The sequence below is a fragment of the Saccopteryx bilineata genome, chromosome 1, assembly GCF_036850765.1.
Source record: "Saccopteryx bilineata isolate mSacBil1 chromosome 1, mSacBil1_pri_phased_curated, whole genome shotgun sequence".
Taxonomy (NCBI): Eukaryota; Metazoa; Chordata; class Mammalia; order Chiroptera; family Emballonuridae; genus Saccopteryx; species Saccopteryx bilineata.
The window spans coordinates 81,718,463-81,737,436 of NC_089490.1; the positions used below are offsets into that span (position 1 = coordinate 81,718,463).

General features: G+C 52.5%; 1 non-coding gene across 1 annotated transcript; it reads left to right on the forward strand.

The window, feature by feature from the left end:
• The first annotated feature begins 2,664 nt into the window (after positions 1-2,664).
• Positions 2,665-2,740, forward strand: TRNAV-GAC (transfer RNA valine (anticodon GAC)). Its single transcript has one exon. It is a non-coding gene; the product is annotated as a tRNA-Val (tRNA).
• The last annotated feature ends 16,234 nt before the right edge of the window (positions 2,741-18,974 follow it).

Sequence of the window (18,974 nt, forward strand, 5' to 3'; positions counted from 1 at the left end):
GTGCCATGTCCATAGTAGGCACTCAGCAAATGACACCCAGGAACATCATTTCCATAAGTTCTTGACGTTATAATGCCATTGGCAAGATGCTCCAATTTCATGACAGCTTTTCAGGAAAAACTGACACACACACACCCCTCACCCCCCACCACTGTATCAGCCACTCTCCTGAGTTGTAGGTCATCAGCTTCTCAGAAAGGTTGAGGTGGACCAAGTGAGCACCTCCTCAGCAGGACTCAGCCCCTGCCCAGAGAGGCAGCAAAGCGCAGACTCCCAGCCTGCAGACCTGGGGCAGGGGCTTGCCCCACAAACTTTGGTTCTGGCTTCTGAGCTTAATGGAGTGCGCCATCTCGTGGTTACATGAGCAAGTGCATGGGCCAGCGCCACACCCCCGAGCTAGCTGGTTGGAGACCTTATCAGCCTCTGTCCCCTACCCAATCCTTGTGCTATAGCAGACAAGGTTCAAGCACCATTTAGGGCTATACAAATAAGGTCACCCTCCTTACCAATTCTGTCTTTGCTCCCCTGAGGAGGGAACAGAAACTAAGCCGCTGCTGGCTTGGATCTAGGCTCTATGTCTTACCTGCTGTGTGACCCTGGCGAGTCCCTCCACCTCTCTGAGCCTCTGTTTCTCCATTTGGCAGGGTGGTGACCGGGACCTCCTTCCTTCTCACCCCTCATTTGCTCCACAACATGCATGGCGACCAGTAGCCAGACTTGGCCCTCAGTGACCTTACTGTGAGGCAGAAGGGCTGAGTGATTCACCTGCCCAGGTGGTGAGTGAGGCAGGGAAGCAGAGAGAGTGCCTGCCCCAGCCTGGGGTCTGGGAGCTTGTTGGAGGAGGGCATGCCTGGCAGAGGCCAGAGAAAGGACACTGTGGAGAGGAGAAGCTCTCTGTGTCCTTCGGCCTGAGGGGCTAAGTGAGCACAGTAGGTGAGGGGGAAACTGGGGTGCTTGGGAGCAGAGGTGGCCGCTGTGGGGGAAGCCCAGAGGGACTGTAACGGGGCAGGCTGGAGGATGCAGCACACAAAGTCATGACAAGAAAAAGAGAGTAAGAATTATGACCTGTGGACCAGCTCTGTCCCATAGAACTTTCTAGAATTATGGAAATCTCCTACATCTGCGCAGCCCAGTGCAGTGGCCTCATGTGGCTATTGGGCACTTGAAATGTGGTTAGTGCAGATGAGAAATTGCACTTGTGATTGTGCTTCTTCATTTTAATTTTAATTCAGATGTAAACAGCCACGTGTGGCCGGTGGCCCCACAATACGCACGGCCCGCTATGGGATATCACAGCACGTCAGACAGCCTTGCCCGCCCAACACAGAAAAAATGGAGGCCAGAGAATTAGGAAAACAATAGGAATTGTGAAAGAACAACATGATTCAGGATTAGAAAAACTAAGAAAATAGGTAATTGGAGAAAACAGAAATCTGAGAGTTGAGGAGATCAGGGAATAACTAGAGGAAAAAGCAAAAATCACCCCAGAAACAAAGAGGGGACTCAAGGGGACACAAGGAGGAACAGACACAGCAGGTGACACCTTGAGGCAAATGGAAGATAGAAAGCGGGAGTTTTTATTTGGTCTGGTTTGGTTTTGTTTTTAATCTAAAAGAAATGAGAAATTACCTGACCAGATGGTGGCACAGTGAATAGAACGTTGACCTGGGACACTGAGAACCCAGGTTCAAAACCCAAGGTCGCAGGCTTGAGCATGGGCTCATTCAGCTGCAGTGTGGGGTTGCTGGCTTGAGTGTGGGGTTATAGACATGGTCTCTGGCTTGAGCCTAAGGTCGCTGGCTTGAGCAAGGGGTCACTGGCTTGGCTGGAGCCTCCCCCCCCCCACCCCAGTCAGGGCACATAATGAGAAAGCAATCAATGAACAACTAAAAGTGATGCAACTACGAGTTGATGCTTTTCATGTCTCTCTCCCTTCCTGTCTCTCTCTCTCTCTCTCTCTCTCTCGCTAAAAGAGAGAGAAGCAGAGAGAGAGACACATGAAAAAGATTTGAGCCTGACCTGTGGTGTCACAGTGGATGAAGCATCGACCTGGAATGCTGAGGTCACTGGTTCAAAACCCTGGGCTTGCCTGGTCAAGGCACATATGACAAGCAGTCAATGAACAATTAAAGTGAAACAACTATGGGGTGACACCTCTCGCTCTTCCATCCCTGTTCTCTCTGTAAAATCAATAAATAAAGCTTTTTTAAAAAGAAAGAGCCAGAGCAGGTGGTGGCGCAGTGGATAGCGCATCGAACTGAAATGTGGAGGACCCAGGTTTGAAACCCTGAAGTCACCAGCTTGAGCGCAGGCTCATCTAGTTTGAGCAAGGTTTACCAGCTTGAGCCCAAGATTGCTGGCTTGAGCAAGGGGTCACTTGCTCTGCTGTAGCCCCTCCCCCCCATCAAGGCACATATGAGAAAGCAATCAGTGAACAACTAAAGTGCCACAACAAAGAATTGATGCTTCGCATCTATCGCCCTTCCTGTCTGCTTGTCCCTATCTCTCCCTCTCTCTGTCTCTCTCTGTCTCTGTCACACACACACACACACACAAGATTTAAGAGAAAACAGGAGATCTGGAAGACAGGTAGGAACTTCTAACATACAACTCATTATGGGAACACACAAATGTTGAAGCTATAATTCAAAAAAGTATTCTTGGGCTCTGGCCGGTTGGCTCAGTGGTAGAGCGTCGGCCTGACATGCAGGAGTCCCGGGTTCGATTCCCGGCCAGGGCACACAGGAGAAGTGCCCATCTGCTTCGCCACCCTTCCCCCTCTCCTTCCTCTCTGTCTCTCTCTTCCCCTCCCGCAGCCGAGGCTCCATTGGAGCAAACTTGGCCCGGGCGCTGAGGATGGCTCCATGGCCTCTGCCTCAGGTGCTAGAATGGCCCTGGTTGCAACAGAGCATCGCCCCCTGGTGGGCATGCTGGGTGGATCTCAGTCGGGCGCATACGGGAGTCTGACTGCCTCCCCATTTCCAACTTCAGAAAAATACAAAAAAAAAAAAAAAGTGTTCTTGTATTTTAAAACGAACGAACAACCCTGAAGTCACGTATTGGAGGAACACACCCCGTAGGAGGAAAATTGACTCGGTGTGATAAATGCTGAGACTGAGTTGAATGAAGCGATTGAGCTTCAAAGAAAAAAGAAAGAACATCCTTTGGACACCATGGTTGAAAAAATAGTCATGTTACTCACAAGGAAAAACACCAGACCACCGCTGGACTGTTGACAGCCATCTTTATCCCAGAAGACATATTCCAAATAGCCAAGAAAAGAAAACGTGAGCCCAGAATGTTCTACCTGGTCAACAACAAACCAACCTCTGGTGGAAAAGGCTGCAGAGAAGTTGTTCCCGGTCAGGGTTATTGCTTCCAGGGGCCATTCCTGAAATAAGTCTGCAAGACAGTGAACTTCAGGGAATGAAGATGGAGAGACAGCGAGACAAGGATGATGTGAGCCGTTAAGAGCTTTTCATCCTTAGCAGGGAACTTCACCGTGATGTAGACCTGGGAGGAAGAACAAGGTGTGTGAAAAGTAGGGTCAGCCTGCTGTTTGCCTGATGGGTGTTCACTGGACATAAAATGTGATTTCAATCAGATGGTGGGGTAGGGGAAGAGGAGGAGAGGAACAAAGGTTACCAGCTAGGGATCCAAGAGGCAACTGAAGAAAAAGGAAGGGAGGAAGAAAGGGAGGGAGGAGGAGGAGAGAGGGAGGGGGAAATAGAGGGAAGAAGGAGGAAGGAAAGGGAGGCAAGAGGAAGAAGGAAGGCAACAGGCAGGCAGAGTGGACGAAAGATACTGAATAAATATATTAATGTACAGTAACTAATACAACACTTGTAAAGATATAATAAAAAGATGGAGAGTAACTAAAACAGGACACCTAAGAAAAAACAATTTTTCATCTTAAAAAGGGAGGAATATGAATTCATTTTTCATAGTCTTAAAAATGTAGAGAACAGCCTGACCAGGCGGTGGAGCAGTGGATAGAGCGTCAGACTGGGATGCGGAGAACCCAGGTTCAAGACCCCGAGGTCACCAGCTTGAGTGCGGGCTCATGGGGTTTTGTGTTATTGTTGTTTTTTTGTATTTTTCCAAAGTTGGAAACAGGGAGGCAGTCAGACAGACTCCCGCATGCACCCGACTAGGATCCACCCGGCATGACCACCACAGGGCGATGCTCTGCCCATCTGGGGCGTTGCTCTGTTGCAACCAGGGCCATTCTAGCACCTGAGGCAGAGGCCATGGAGCCATCCTCAGCGCCCGGGCCAAGTTTGCTCCAATGGAGCCTTGGCTGCAGGAGGGGAAGAGAGAGATAGAGAGGAAGGAGAGGGGGAGGGGTGGAGAAGCAGATGGGCGCTTCTCCTGGGTGCCCTGGCCAGGAATCGAACCCGGGACTCCTGCACACCAGGCCGACGCTCTACCACTGAGCCAACCAGCCAGGGTGACTCATATGGTTTGAGCAAGGCTCACCAGCTTGGACCCAAGGTTGCTGGCTCGAGCAAGGGGTTACTCGGTCTGCTGTAGCACCCGGTCAAGACACATATGAGAAAGCAATCAATGAACAACTAAGGTGTCACAACGAAAAACTAATAATTGATGCTTCTCATCTCTCTCCATTCCTGTCTGTCTGTCCCTATCTGTTACTCTCTCTCTCTAAAAAAAAAAAAAGAAAAGAAAAAAAGATGTAAAGAATAATTTATAAAATTAAAAAAAAAATGATTACCTCAAGGAAGCATGAAACAGGGTAGGAAGTATGTCTTTGAAAAATGCCCTTTTCATCGACTAATTAGTGAAACAGTGAATTTGTAAAAACCCTTAAAAAACTCAAAAAGTGAAATGGAGTAAAATAAAATAACCTAATTGCACATTTTGTTGGTGACAGAGCTGCACAGAAGTCTTTCAAGTGACCTTAAAGTACAATCACTTGCCTGACTTGCGGTGGCACAGTGGATAAAGTGTCACCCTGGGTGGAACAGGGAGGTCGCCGGTTTGAAGCCCTGGGCTTGCCCGGTTACAGCACATGTGGTACTACTGCAGCTTTCTGCTTCTCTCCCCTCTTTCTTTCTTGTCTCTCTCCTCTCTCTAAAAATTAATAAATAAATACAATTTTTTTAATTCCAATCACTTGCACATCTCTAGGTAATATAACCCAAGGACAAAAGAAATGCAAAAAAGTTCACTCTTTTCCACCACTGTGCTGGTGCTGCTGGTGGTGCTGCTCTTCTGAGATGGCTGTGTATGCCATGTGGGATGCAGCCCACGAGAGATGATTTTCTCTGTGTTCTGGGAGAACAGGGGTCTTTAGGGTAGGAGAAAAGAGATTCAGGTGGATGAGTTTTGGGTTTTTTTTTTTATTTATTTTTTACAGAGACAGAGAGTCAGAGAGAGGGATAGACAGGGACAGACAGACAGGAACGGAGAGAGACGAGAAGCATCAATCATTAGTTTTTCATTGCGTGTTGCAACACCTTAGTTGTTCATTGATTGCTTTCTCATATGTGCCTTGACCGCGGGCTTTCAGCAGACCGAATAACCCCTTGCTAGAGCCAGCAACCTTGGGTCCAAGCTGGTGAGCTTTTCCTCAAACCAGATGAGCCTGCACTCAAGCTGGCGACCTCGGGGTCTCGAACCCGGGCCTTCTGCATCCCAGTCCGATGCTCCATCCACTGTGCCACCGCCTGGTCAGGCCAGGTGGATGAGTTTTAAATGCGTTTGCCCAGGATAGGAAATGTCAGCATGGATTCGTGGTGTATTTCTTTCTTTCTTTTTTTTTAAATTTTTTATTTATTATTATTATTTTTTTATTTATTCATTTTAGAAAGGGGGGGGGAGAGAGAAGGCGGGGAGGAGCAGGAAGCATCAACTCCCATATGTGCCTTGACCAGGCAAGCCCAGGGTTTCGAACCGGCAACCTCAGCATTTCCAGGTCGACGCTTTATCCACTGCGCCACCACAGGTCAGTGGTGTATTTCTTTCAAAACAAACATTTGCCTTTCTTATCCAATAAAAATGCCTGAGAAACAAGGGCCACCCCTGTAGCCATCAGCACCCTTAGTAGGAGACCGTGTTCTCTAATTTCCCATAAAAGGAACCAGAGCCTATTGGAGAATGGGCCGATTCCATGTCTGAGACAGGGAGCGTAAAAGATGAGCCTGAAACATCTCATCACACCAAGAAAGCAAGACGCTGTGAATCAGAACCATCGGGGTCACATCAAAATGACCCCACAGCACAATCTCTCACATCACAGAGCAGGGCAAGGGCCACTGGAGCAGTGACAAGGACAAGAACTGGACAGAAACCCATCAGACACGCTCGACCTCGTGCCTTTGGAATGATGCCAAGAAGACACTCACATTTACAGGAAACCAGGGAGTCAACTCACTAGCTTGAAACTTGCATAGCACAAGAAGACAAGCGTTCATCTTCTCCTTCCTGTCCAATCTATAACTTAGGGTGACCACACAGTTGATGAGGGGGACTATCTCTCTGTGGGATTCCAGCCAGTGTGTGAAGAAGCAGTGATAGGGTTTGAGCAGCATCACTTTGTGCCTCCTGGTGGCTTAAAGGATCCAGGGCAAGGATGGGCAATGACCACCAGTGGTCGGTCCTAACCCACAAACAGGGACAGAGCACAACATGGCGGTGACTCCTCACAGAAAACTCACCTGCACCCATGGAGTCATCTGTTCAGAAATGGTGAACCCGACTCCAATCAGCCACTGTATCTGCCCTTATAGGGTGGCCACTGCCCCTCACACGGCTGTTTACAGTTATATTGAAATTAATTATGATGAAACAGAATGAAGAATTCAGTCCATCCGTTGAACTAGCTCCATCCCAAGCACTCCGTGGCCACGTGTGGCCAGTGTCTGTGGGGTCGGCCAGCGTGGCCCAGGACCGGCCCATCATCATAGACATCTGGCTGGACAATGCTCTTCAGGTCAAGCTACTATTTCACAGCACATCAGAGCATGGTCCATCCTTCCATGGCCTAAGCCTGGTGAGAGAGACAGCGGGCAACTGCCAGGACAGGGGGCCCCATTGCTGAAAACAACAACAACAAAAAAAAAACAGGCTAGAAAAACAGAGTATAGATGGAAATATCTAGGAGAACACATTGGCCCCCTAACTACCTGAGGCTTGACAAAAGCCCCCGGGCCCTTCAAGTTCCCCTAAAACACCCAGGCCCCCCAAGGCTCCTCAAAGCGTCCCAAGATGCTGCAGGCCTCCCAAGGTGCCCCAGACTCCCCAAGGTCTATTAGACCCCCCGGGTCCACCAAAGTCCCCTAACCCCTTTAAGACGTCCAGGCTCCCTGTGACTCTCCCTCTGCACCCTCAACCCTCCAGGAAACTTCCTCCACACGGGTACTTTTCCCAGGATGTCCAGTCCCCAGGGCATGAATCCAATGGGTCAGGGCCTTGCTTCCTGCGGTCAGCTATTAGTCCTGGCTGACCTATCGAGAGCTGTCTCAGGGCCATGTGACATCCAGGCAGAGTCAAACAAATCAGCTCTCCCGCCGGGCCCCAAGGAGGCCTGGTGGTCAGGGAGCTGCCTGCTGCCCTGGGAACCCTGGGCCAGGGCCTAACTCAAGGGCCGGAGGCAGGTCTGGCTCCCTGTCCCTGCACAGAACCTGGCCCTCCCAGAGCCCTGCCATCAGTGGGGAGCCAGGAGGCCCAGGGCACTCACCCTGCCGGCCTCTATCTACAAAGGCAAACCCATCAGCCAACACCCACCCTCTACTACACACTCAGCCTCCCCTTTGCTCACAGGAGTCCTACGGGCAAAACTAGCACCAGCAGAAGGGAGGATAGGCCCAGACCAGCTCTGCCACATTGAGGAAAAAACTTGCCTGCAGCCTCCAAAGAAGCCTGGGGAATAGGTGAGCAACCTTCGAGACCTGAGAGGCCCTGGGGCTCCAGTTTCAGGAAGGGGAGAGACAGACAAGGAAGGAGGAAGGTTTGGCTTGGCCACTGGCTTGGCCTTGCTGGTCCCTGGTGCCCATCACTGATCATGTGGGTGATGATATGTAGTGGCCCGGGAGCTAAGAGCACAGACTCGAGAGGGACTGCCTAGGCTTGCCCCTGGCTCTGCTGTGAACAGGCTGTGTGACCAGGCAAGTTACTGAGCCTCTCTGTGCCCAAGCATCCTCGCCTGTTAAGTAAGATCCAACAGAACATACCACCAGGGGTCATTAGGCGGAGTCAGAGAGTTAGTACTGACACAGCATTAGAAACAGCGCCCAGCACACAGTACATACAATGTAACCAGAACCTCGACATTTCATCCAACCATTCGTTATTCACTCAGCGAACGTTTCCCCACCGTGTGCTCTTGCAGGTCCTGGCTGTGCCCTGGACTGACAGAGATGAACCCAAGGGAAATACACTACTCACACACGTAACCTCATCCCATGACAGCCTGGGACATGTGAGCTGGAAGAGGTCCTGGGTTCCAAGGGACATGAGAGGCAAGAAGGAACAGTTCTGCCTGGCGTGGTCAGGGAAGGCTTCTCAGAGGAGGGGCATTTAAGCTGGGTATGGAGGCCTGGGCTGGCCGGGACAGGCTGAAGGCTGGAGAGGGGCAGGTATGGACTGATGGCCACCCAGCACCACTCTGCTCACGTACTTTAGTTGAATCCTGAGGTTGAGGTCCTGACACTAACATGACTGACTCATGAGGCAATACCCCTGGGTTCTGGTCTGCCCCACCCCCATGCAATACTTCTGAGGTGTCGCCCCCTGCAGGCCTCCATCCCTTGCCAAGGCCCAAGGCCATCGTCAGGTGCGGTGACAGGCAGCCTGGGAGCCTGGAGCCTGCCTGGGCAGAGCTGGTGCCCAGGGGCCAGCCAGCTGCACTGACTCCCAGGAACACAGCCACGGCCCGCTCTAGCCTGCCTGGGCACACCCTTTCCTCCAGCTAACCGTGAGGCAGCCATCGAGGCCAAGCGCAGCTGTTGCCTCTTCTGGGAAGCATTCCCAACGCACAGGCTGGGCCAGCAGTCTCCATGGGGTCTCTGGCCTCGGGGCTTCCCTGTGTGACATGGAGGGAGTGCAGAGCTATGTGTGACAGGAGGAACAGCTCAGACCAGCTCACACAGAAGAAGAAACGCATGGACACCTGCCCCTGCCGAGTCCCGAGCATCCCTCAGGCATGGCTAGAGTGCTCTGTGTCTTTTCACATTGGCTTCCTCTCAGGCCGTCCCAGGCCAAACCCCTCCCCTGCATCCTCTACCTCGTCAGCAGCTCTGGCAGAACCAGATATTTCTACTGTCTGGCTATTCTAAAAACAGTTTCAGAACAGGGAGTGGTGTGTGTGTGTGTGTGTGGGGGGGGTTGCTCACCCACTGTGATTGACCTGACTGAAATCCTTCAAACCTGAGGGACTAGGGTTCGCTGGACCAGATGGTTTCAGAGTGGGAGCGGAGAGGGGGCGCAACATACAGTCAAAGGGGAAATGAGCTGGCTGGACAGCAACATGGCCAGCTCATGGCAGCTGGCTCCCCACCAGGGCACCTGCTGCTTAGGCAGGAACAGTGTCTGAAGCACCCACACCCCAGCGTTGCCCTGCACAAGGCTGGCAACAGAGCAAGGGTAGGTTCCCCAGGGCCTTGGCACATGCTGTTCCCTCTGCCTGGAACAGCCAAGTACCTCCCTCCCTTCCTCTCCAGTCAGGACCTCCTCACCCCGCAGGTCTGCACCTCCAGTCTGGTGCACAGTAGACTCGCCCATTCTGCCCTCCTGGCCTCCTTACCTCTCTTCCTAGTGTCTGTCTTCTCACTTTTCTTTGGTGCATCCCAAGAAGTCTCTTCAGATCTATGCTCCAACCCACTGCTTCTCCCTTTAGCTGTTTAAGCCATGGGGATTAAAGTGTCAGCATCTATATTTTCACTTGGAAAAGTGCTCCGTGGGGTTTTTCTGTTTTGTTTTGTTTTTTTTTTCAAATCGGTCTGGTCTTTCTCTCTAACAGACTTGTTCCTTGGACATTTTTCCTTATTCCATCTGTTGTCACTTCCTCTCTTTCAAACATTTAAACATCCAAAGTTTGGGAACAGCTCAATCTTTGCTATTTCCATTGATGTTCACCTCATGAGGGCTTGTTTTTCTGCGTTTCATCATGGGTTTTGATTTTGGTTTTGATTGAGTTTACACAGGGTGGCTTGTCGTCTCCAGGAATTGTTGACGATCTAAGTTAGGAGGCTTTCCAACAGAAAGGACTTCCATTGGCTTCTGACAGTCATGATGAGGTCCTCCCAACGTAAGGCTGTTCGCTTAATTCCTTGATTTGGGATGGCCATCTGGGAGGAGATCTAACTCCAGCATGACGCGGTTGTAAGTTCTCAAGGGAAATTATCGGGGTTGCTCTTCATTTTCTGCTTGGAATCCCGCAGGAGATGCCCACCTTTCCTAGTAAGCTCCTTCTGTTGGCGGGCAGATTGGGTTGGGACTATGCTGTCCTTAAGGAGTCTCCCCCTTTTGAGAAGCTCAGCTCAACACAGGCATCTTGGGGTCCCTGCCCCAACCCCACCCTCCGCACTGCATTGTCTATCACAAGCATCCGGGGAAATGCTTGTAACTCATCTGTCTGGTTCTAGTTGTTCCTTTTGTTTGTTTCTTTTTGGGGGGTGGTCTTTCTTAGGACCTTGGTGGGGCCATGACATTATGTGTGCAGACAATATCCAGAATCTGGTAGCATTCCGGCATGTTAGGGGAACTGACCACCACAACTCCTGACAAGGAGTCAAGTTAAGTCATCAGCTGATTCTGGGTGTTGTGTCCTTGGTCTCCAACATAGCCGTTCCCATGCTTCTGAGTGGTATTAGAGAGAGTGGAGTGCCCGTTGTTGTGGCTCACCCATGAGGTGGGGGCTGCTCCTCGCCCGCAGAGGCCTGCAGGAGCACCCCCCCCCCTGGTGACCTGGTGACAGTCACTGAGGATGCACGGGAGAAAGAGCAGTGAGTGTGCCTGTGTGTGTGTGTGTGTGCCGAGGGGGGGGGGGAGGACGACACTGTGGGTGTTCGTGGTGGGAACAGACCTAGAATTGTATGAGTTGGCCATCTGGGTGGGACACCAGTTAGAAACCCTCCAGGTTCCCTTCTGTTTAGGCAGGATGGATACGACCTAACTGAGCTCCTCAGAAGCTGGCCATCATTAAACGAACCTCTATACCCTGTCTGGATAGCTCAGTCTGTTAGAGCATCATCCTGATATGCAGAGGTGGCTGGTTCAAGCCCCGGTCAGGGCACATACAGAAACAGATTGGTATTTCTGTCTCTCACTCTCTCCCCTTCCTCTCTCTCAAAAGTCAATAAATTAAAAACTTTTAAAGTAAAAAAAATAAATAAAAAAGAATCTCTATGATGGTGACAGAATCCCATTCCCAGAAACAGGTTTGGGTTCCATTATCCTAAGGGCTCCTCTCCTGCTTTCCTTCTGTCATCCAGACACACTGTCCAACACTGCCCACAACACTGTTCCCAGCCCAACCCTGCTTGGACCTCTGTCCCTGGAGATTCTGGCCTCTGGGGAGATGCCCCTTCCCTGAAGGCCAGCCCCCAGCCTCATTTGGTGGTCCCCTCTGTACCAGGCCCTCTCTGCTCTGCTTGGTGTTACACGATGGTCAGAGCTGATCTTGGCCTTCAAGGGTCATCTTTGGGGGACGGACCACACTATAGGACAGTGACAGCTCTAACGGAAAGATGCTGAGGGCAGTGGGAACATAGGAGCAGCACCCTGGCCTGCCCAGAGGCCAGGGAAGGTGTCAGGGTAGAGTCAGAGGAAGTAGCTTTCAAGCTATGACTAGACCACGAGCTATGACTAGACCACGAGCCATACCTTTGCCAATTGCCCAGAGGGGAAGGAGGCAGTGAGGGTGGAGGAGAGTCCGGCCTGGGGGGCAGGGCAGGCCTGAGAGGCCCAAAGACAAGGAACCTGGAAGACCCTTCAGCCGGGAGTGACCTCAGAGTTGGATTCTTTTTTTTTGTATTTTTCCGAAGCTGGAAATGGGGAGGCAGTCAGACAGACTTCCGCATGCGCCTGACCAGGATCCACCCGGCATGCCCACCAAGGGGCGATGCTCTGCCCCTCTGGGGCGTCGCTCTGTTGCGTCCAGAGCCATCCTAGTGCCTGAGGCAGAGGCCACAGAGCCATCCTCAGCTCCCGGGCCATCTTTGCTCCAGTGGAGCCCTGGCTGCGGGAGGGGAAGAGAGAGACAGAGAGGAAGGAGAGGGGAAGGGTGGAGAAGCAGATGGATGCTTCTCCTGTGTGCCCTGGCCGGGAATCGAACCTGGGACTCCTGCACGCCAGGTCGATGCTCTACCACTGAGCCAACCGGCCAAGGCTCAGAGTTGGATTCTTAAAGATATGTCATGGAGTCCTCTGAGACGGGACCCATGTTTCTGACACCTCTGTGGCTGGAGGGGACAAAGCTTTACTCCGAAGCTGCCCTTCCTGGTGCTCAGGGTGGCCGGTAGCCCTCCCAGGCTGGTTCACCAGGATCCCAGACTGTGAAGGGCAGTCAAGTTCACGTAATGACTAGGCTGGGAAGAGGGGTGTGTCAGCTACTTATGGCTGCATAATAACCTCCCCAAACTTGGGGTCCTCAAACAGCACTCAGTACTGTTTCTTGTGGTTCCTGTTCTGAGCCTGCTACAGAGGATGCGAGGAGGTGCTCGGGCTGAGCTAAAAATAAACATGACCTCCAGGCCCGTGAGGTGTAGACGGTGTTAGAGTTCTCAAACCCCGTCTCCTGTCTTAGACAAGCATGTCTAGGGTGTTACCATGTGCACCCTTCCTGCAGAAGCAGAAGGGTGGTCTGGGTTCTAACTATAGCCAGAGCTCTGGGCCGGGCCGGTGCGCTTGGGGCTGTGGGTCTCTCTGCGATCCTGTGCCACAGCCACGCTTGACCGCAGTGTGACATCTTGAAGAAGGCCAGCCTTCTCAGAGTTCATAGATAAGTGACAGGTCCTATATGTCTTAATTCTGCCCTTGGAGGAGCCTAGGTCAGCACTGGCCTGGTGCTTAGTAGCAAGCAAGTGTGTTTGTGTATGTGTGTGCTTGTATGTGTACATCTATGTGTGGTTTGTGTTTATATGTGTGCATCTGTGCCTGTGTGTTTGTACTTTTTGTGTGTATTTGCGCGCGCGTGTGTATGTATTTATGTGTGCACCTGCATACCTGTGTGTTTTTGTGTATGTGTGTGTGTGTGCGCACTCATGATGGGAGGGTCAGGTGACCTCTGTGCCCTCCCTCTGTGTACGCCCTACCCCTCTGGCTGCCCCCACCACAGTTGGATCCTCCTTCTCCTTGGTGCCCCCATCACTGGCATTAGGCTGTGGCTCAGGAGTTCCGAGTGGGTGGAAGGAAGGTGGCTTGAAGGACCTGGGTGCATCCTGGTTCCTCCGATTACTGCTGCTCGTCCTTACTGGTCACAGATAGGATGATAGCTCCCTGCTCCACTAGACGACACGGTCATCTTCACCTCGCTGCATGGGAGTGGGGGCTTCCAGCTGCTGCAGTTCCCTGTTCCACAGCTTCCCCACCTCCCCTGGGGAAAACCAGAGATTAACCAAACTGGAGGCAAAACCTGGCTCATACAGGGTCACAGCGGTGAGCAGCAGGTGGGGCCCCTTACCACTCGGGCAGGGGCATCTGCAAGCTCTCTGAGGGTGCCCGGGTTCTGCAGCGGGACAAGAGAGGGGCTCTGTGCCAGTTCCTGCTGTATGATCCATGGTAAACCGCCCCCTGCTCTGAGAGCCTTTTCCACACGGTGAAGCTCTCCAACAGGCGGTTATCTTCCTGGTGATGGAGCTGGGCAGCGGCGAGTTCTCACTGAGGGTTGACAAAAGCCAAATCCCATGCCTTCCTCCCCCTCTGCAGGAGGAGAAACACACAGCGCACGCACTTCCCTGGGCAAACAGCCAGCAGCGCTCAGGCCTGGAACTTGCTCCAGGCTGCTTCCGCCCCTCCGGCTCTCCACCCAGCACAGTGGATGTCACACTGCACTGGCAGCCAGGTGCTAGTCCGAGGAGTAGTTCTCAAATGCCGAATTGCAGTCTATGGTAAACAAGAGAGCAGAGTTCTTGGGGACTGGCTGTCCCACGCCACACAGACTCCTCTCTTCTCCACGGAAACTCCTGGCTGGACGCTGGAATAGCCCACTTCCCACCGCAGCCTAGTGCCTCAGGTGTCATCATGGGCAGACGCCCCTTCAGGGTGGACAGCAGTACCTACTCCTGTGCTCTCTGGCATCACCTCACAATGGGCATGCGGACAGAATTGAGGCTGCTGATCAGCTGGCCTTGAGATGGGAGAGACAGTCCCAATGACCCGGGTGGGTCCAATGAACTCAGGAGGACCCTTAACCGTAGACGCAGGAGGCAGAGCCTCCACTGCAGTGTGACACGGAGTGAGAAAGGCAACGGTGCTGGCTGCTGGGCTTTGAAGGTGGAGGACGGGGCCACCAGCCAAGGTGTGAGTCTGAGAAGCCGGGAACAGGAAAGGAAGCCAGGTTTTTCCTGGTGCCTCCAGAGAGGATGCTGCGCTACTGATGTACTAAAGCCTGTGAGACCCACTTTGGTATCCTGACCTCAGAACCGTAGGATAAAAAATAAGGTTGTGTTAAAAAATTTTATTGATTGATTTTAGATAGTGAGGAAGGGAGAGAGACAGACAGACACACAGAGAAACATCGATTTGTTGTGCCTTGACTGGAGATCAAACCCCACAGCCTTGGCTTATCTGGATGATGTTCTTACCAACTGGACTACCCAGCAGAGGTTTTTTTTTCTTCTTCTTCTTTTCCAAGTGACAGAAGGAGAGATAGAAAGATTCCCACATGTGCCCCAACCAGGATCCACCTGGTAACTCCCGTCTGGGGCCAACACTCTACTCATCTGGGGCCAAGATTGCAACCGAGCTATTTTTAGTGCCTGAGGCATAGGCTCCACAGAGCCATCATCAGCACATGGGGTCGATGTGCTGCTGAAACCAATTGAGCCATGGCTGCGGAGAGGAGGAGGAGGAAGAGGAGGAGGAGGAGGAGGAGGAGGAGGAGAGAGAGAGAGAGAGAGAAGCGAGAGGGGAAGGGGGTGGAGAAGCAGATGGTCGATTCTTCTGTGTGTCCTGACTGGGAATTGAACCCAGGACATCCACACGCCATACCAATGTTTTACCACTGAGCCAACTGGTCAGGGCCAAGTGTGTTTTTTTTAAGCCACTAAGTTTGTGGGATGTTGTTACATCAGCCACAGGAAACAAATTCACCCCATTTCACGGAGGAGGAGACCAAGGTCCCGAGAGGAGAAAGGACTTGCCCAAGCCCACAGCCAATGGCATGCCCGGCCTTCCCACTCTCCTCGGATGGTGGGGACAGAATTCCCAGCAAACACACACTGTCAGTCCTGCAGAGGTAAAAGGGTGGCAAAGCAAGTCAGGTCCATTTTTCCGGGTGCACTATCAAACGAGTAGGTTTTGTGGATGGGGAAGCACATGCACCCTGAGTCATGAAAGCATCCAATTAACCAATTTTGACAGAAGTTGGGACTTGCAGGAACTGAGTGCTCTGCCAGCAGCCCCTCCTGTCCTCCGTCCCCTGACGTAGATGGCAGCATGCCATGGATGTCAACTGAATCTGGAGTTTCTTAGCTTCGTGGGCACCCAGAACTCACACCTCCCACTCCCGGCTCTGGGCCCCAAAGGCCAGCCAGGTGGCACCGGCCTGTTGACAGTGTCCTCATCCATCTTCGTTCCTTTTGATCAGGGCAGGTCCGCTGTCCTCGGGGAGCTGCACATCCCAGCACGCTCGCCAGGCCTCAGCAGGTGTGACTCATCACCCTGCCCTGTAAGGGCCCTCCTCCCCCAGGGTGGTGTTGCCCGGGCGCCCCTGCTGCCTGGGAGGGAGCCAGTGTCAGGGCAGTGAACTGTCCCTGCACCTTCCGGGTGACTCCAAGAGCCCCCGCCAGACCGCGTCAGGCCAGCTTTCCCCCTGGGGATCTCTGCTGGTCCCTGCAAGGAAGAGCCCGTGTTCCCTGAGATTTGGGATTCCCTTCGATGCCAGATGGCCCTGTCCCCTGGCCCTGGTTGAAGCCCAGAGGGAGCAAGTCCTCCAAGCTCAGAGTCAGGCTTCTCCTGGGGGTGGGGCTGCTCTCCACCCTGTGTCCTGCCCCAGCACCCTCCACTAGCTGGCTCCCTCCCCTGTTCTCTGAGCACCTGCCCCTCCCCACTGCCTCTGGGTGACCAGAGGCCTGGACCGGAGGCCTGTGCTGTGTTCCCGACACGTCCAGGTAATGGGTAGCTGGACTCCGGCGTTGAGTGTTGCTAAGGGGCTGGGGCCAGCGGACATTCCATCACAACAATGGCAAAAATAGCCATGATCTTTCAGCCACGACTCACTGGAGCTGGGACCTTCACGGGCAGTTTACCCTCCCTGCACCATGCTTTGTCCCCCAGATGGAGGCACCGAGGTCTCTCTGGGGAAGGGGACTCACACAGAGGACAAGGAGGAGGGACAGGGTTGGTTTCCAGGCTTTGTGACCATGGTACAAAGATCGAGCCTTCTCTGTACTTTTTTATTTTCAAAATATAATGTAATTAGGACATGGGGACAGCCTGTGCCTTATCTGGGTTTCCTTTGTTCCCACAAAATCACCAATGAAAATTTTCGCCCACATAAACGTGCCCCTCCCCATATCCCCAAAATGATTTTCAAGTTGGTAAGAGAACTAAACAAGGGAGTCCTGGGAAGGTGGGAGCCTCCTGAGGAAGACACGGGGCGGGGGGTGGGGGCGTGCTTTTCCATCTCTGCCTGCCGGTAGCCCCCAACAGGGCCTAACGCAGTGCTTCTCACTAAACATCATCCCAGAATGACCAGGTGCACTGTGGCCCTTCTGTAGAGACAGGAAGGCTCCCTAGTGGAAGAAGTGTGAGAACCCCAAGGTGTGTCATATGAAGAAGGCATGGCCTGACCTGTGGTGGCGCAGTAGATAAAGCGTCGACCTGGAATGCTGAGGTTGCCAGTTCAAAACCCTGGGCTTGCCCAGTCAAGGCACATATGGGAGTTGATGCTTCCTGCTCCTCCCCCCTTCTCTCTCTCTCTCTCTCTCTCTCTCCCCTCTAAAATGAATGAATTAAAAAAAAAAACTTAAAAAAAAAAAAGAAGGCATGGAGGTGGGGGAGTAGAGGGGCAGAACTGGATCAGAGAGTACTCATCATCGAGCCCAGACCTCTGGGGAACCTTGGTTTCTCTATTTCTTGTCTCATCCACTTCCACTCCACGGGTGGGTCCATGACTCCCCTCCAACGCCCAGCCCAGACTCACCATTTTCCCCCTCCGCAGCCCGGTAAGCCTCCACTGGAGGCCTGCAGTAGGTGTGGCCTTCCAGATTCTCCCCTGCCACCGCCAATCAGCCACAGTGATGGTTTGGCAGTCTAAGTCACCTCAGCTGCCTGACCCCTTCCCATCAGATGCCCACGAAAACCCAAGTCCTGGCCATGGTCCTCATGACCCTCCCCACTTACTGCCACCCCCCCCCCCCACACACACACACACTCCTGCCTTGGGCTGTCTACACTGGCTCTTCCCTGTTCCCTAAGATGTCCCCAGGGTCCACTCCTCGTCCCTTCTGTCTCTGCCCCTTTGTCACACCAGTAGCCAACCTTCCACTCTCTTCCCCATTATTCTACTTTATTTCCTTCACACTTTCCTGGTGTTTACCGTCTATGTTCTCCCATGAGAATAATCTCTCCACAAGCACAGGCGTTGCCTGTCGTGCTTACCACGGTATTGACTGGATGGTGCACGCATGGGTGCACGCGTGGATGCGTGAATGGTCACAAGGAGAAAGCAGGGGCAGGGTACCAACCAGCTGGAGCACCCCTGCTGAATGGCTCCTGGGAGCAGGAGGCCCTCCCGTCCAGTCACAGCATCAAGGGGGCGGGTGGTGCTGTCCGAGAGGGAGCAGGAAGGCAGAGGTCACTGGTTTCCTGCTTCACTCCACCAGTCCTGCCTCAAGCAGCTTTACTGCCCCTCCCTGTACTCAGTAGGAACCAAGGAAAGTCCCTAAGGGAAGCCCCCATAAGCTATCAATGACAGCATGGTTGTGGTCACAATATCAAAAATATAAAAATAAAGAATTTCAAAAACATGTGTATAATTTTGAAGAGAGAAGTGCCTCCTCCCCGCTTTTTTCCTCCACTCAAAATTAAAGGGTATTCAAAATAGTCAAAACGTGGAAACAACCCAAATATTCGTCGGCAGATAGCTGGATGAACATAGCAGATTGAGGCCGGAGACTATCACTCAGCTGGAAGAAGGAGGGAGGCTCCGACACACGCTACAGCCGGGGCGAGTCTGGAAACATTGTGCTGAGTGGAAGAAGCGGGGGACAAAGGCCACACAATGTGTAATCCCGCTGGTATGGGACGTCAGAACAGGCAAACCCATTGAGCCAGGGACCGGGTGGGGGGAAGGGTGGAGATGATCACCAGTGGATACAGGCTGATTTTTCAGGGTGATGAAAATGTTCTGGAATTAGACCATGGTGATGGTTATACAACTTTGTGAATATACTAAAAAACATGGAGTTGAATAGTTTAAAAAGGGGGAATTTTACTGCTTGTGAAATATATTTCTAAAGAAAAGGAAGGGCCTTGGCTGGTTGGCTCAGTGGTATAGTGTCAGCCTGGTATGTGGCTGTCCCAGGTTCAATTCCCAGTCAGGGGACACAGGAGAAGTGACCATTTGCTTCTCCAACCCATCCCCTCCCCTTTCTCCTCCACTCTCTTTTTCTCCCGCAGCCATGGCTTGATTGGTTCAAATACATCGGCCCCAGGCACTGAGGATGGATGGCTCCATGAAGCCTCTGCCTCAGGAGCTAAAAATAGCTCCATTGAGAGCAGCATCAGTCCCAGACAGCGGTTGATGGGTGGATCCCATGCATGTAGGACATGCACATGAGGGAATCTGT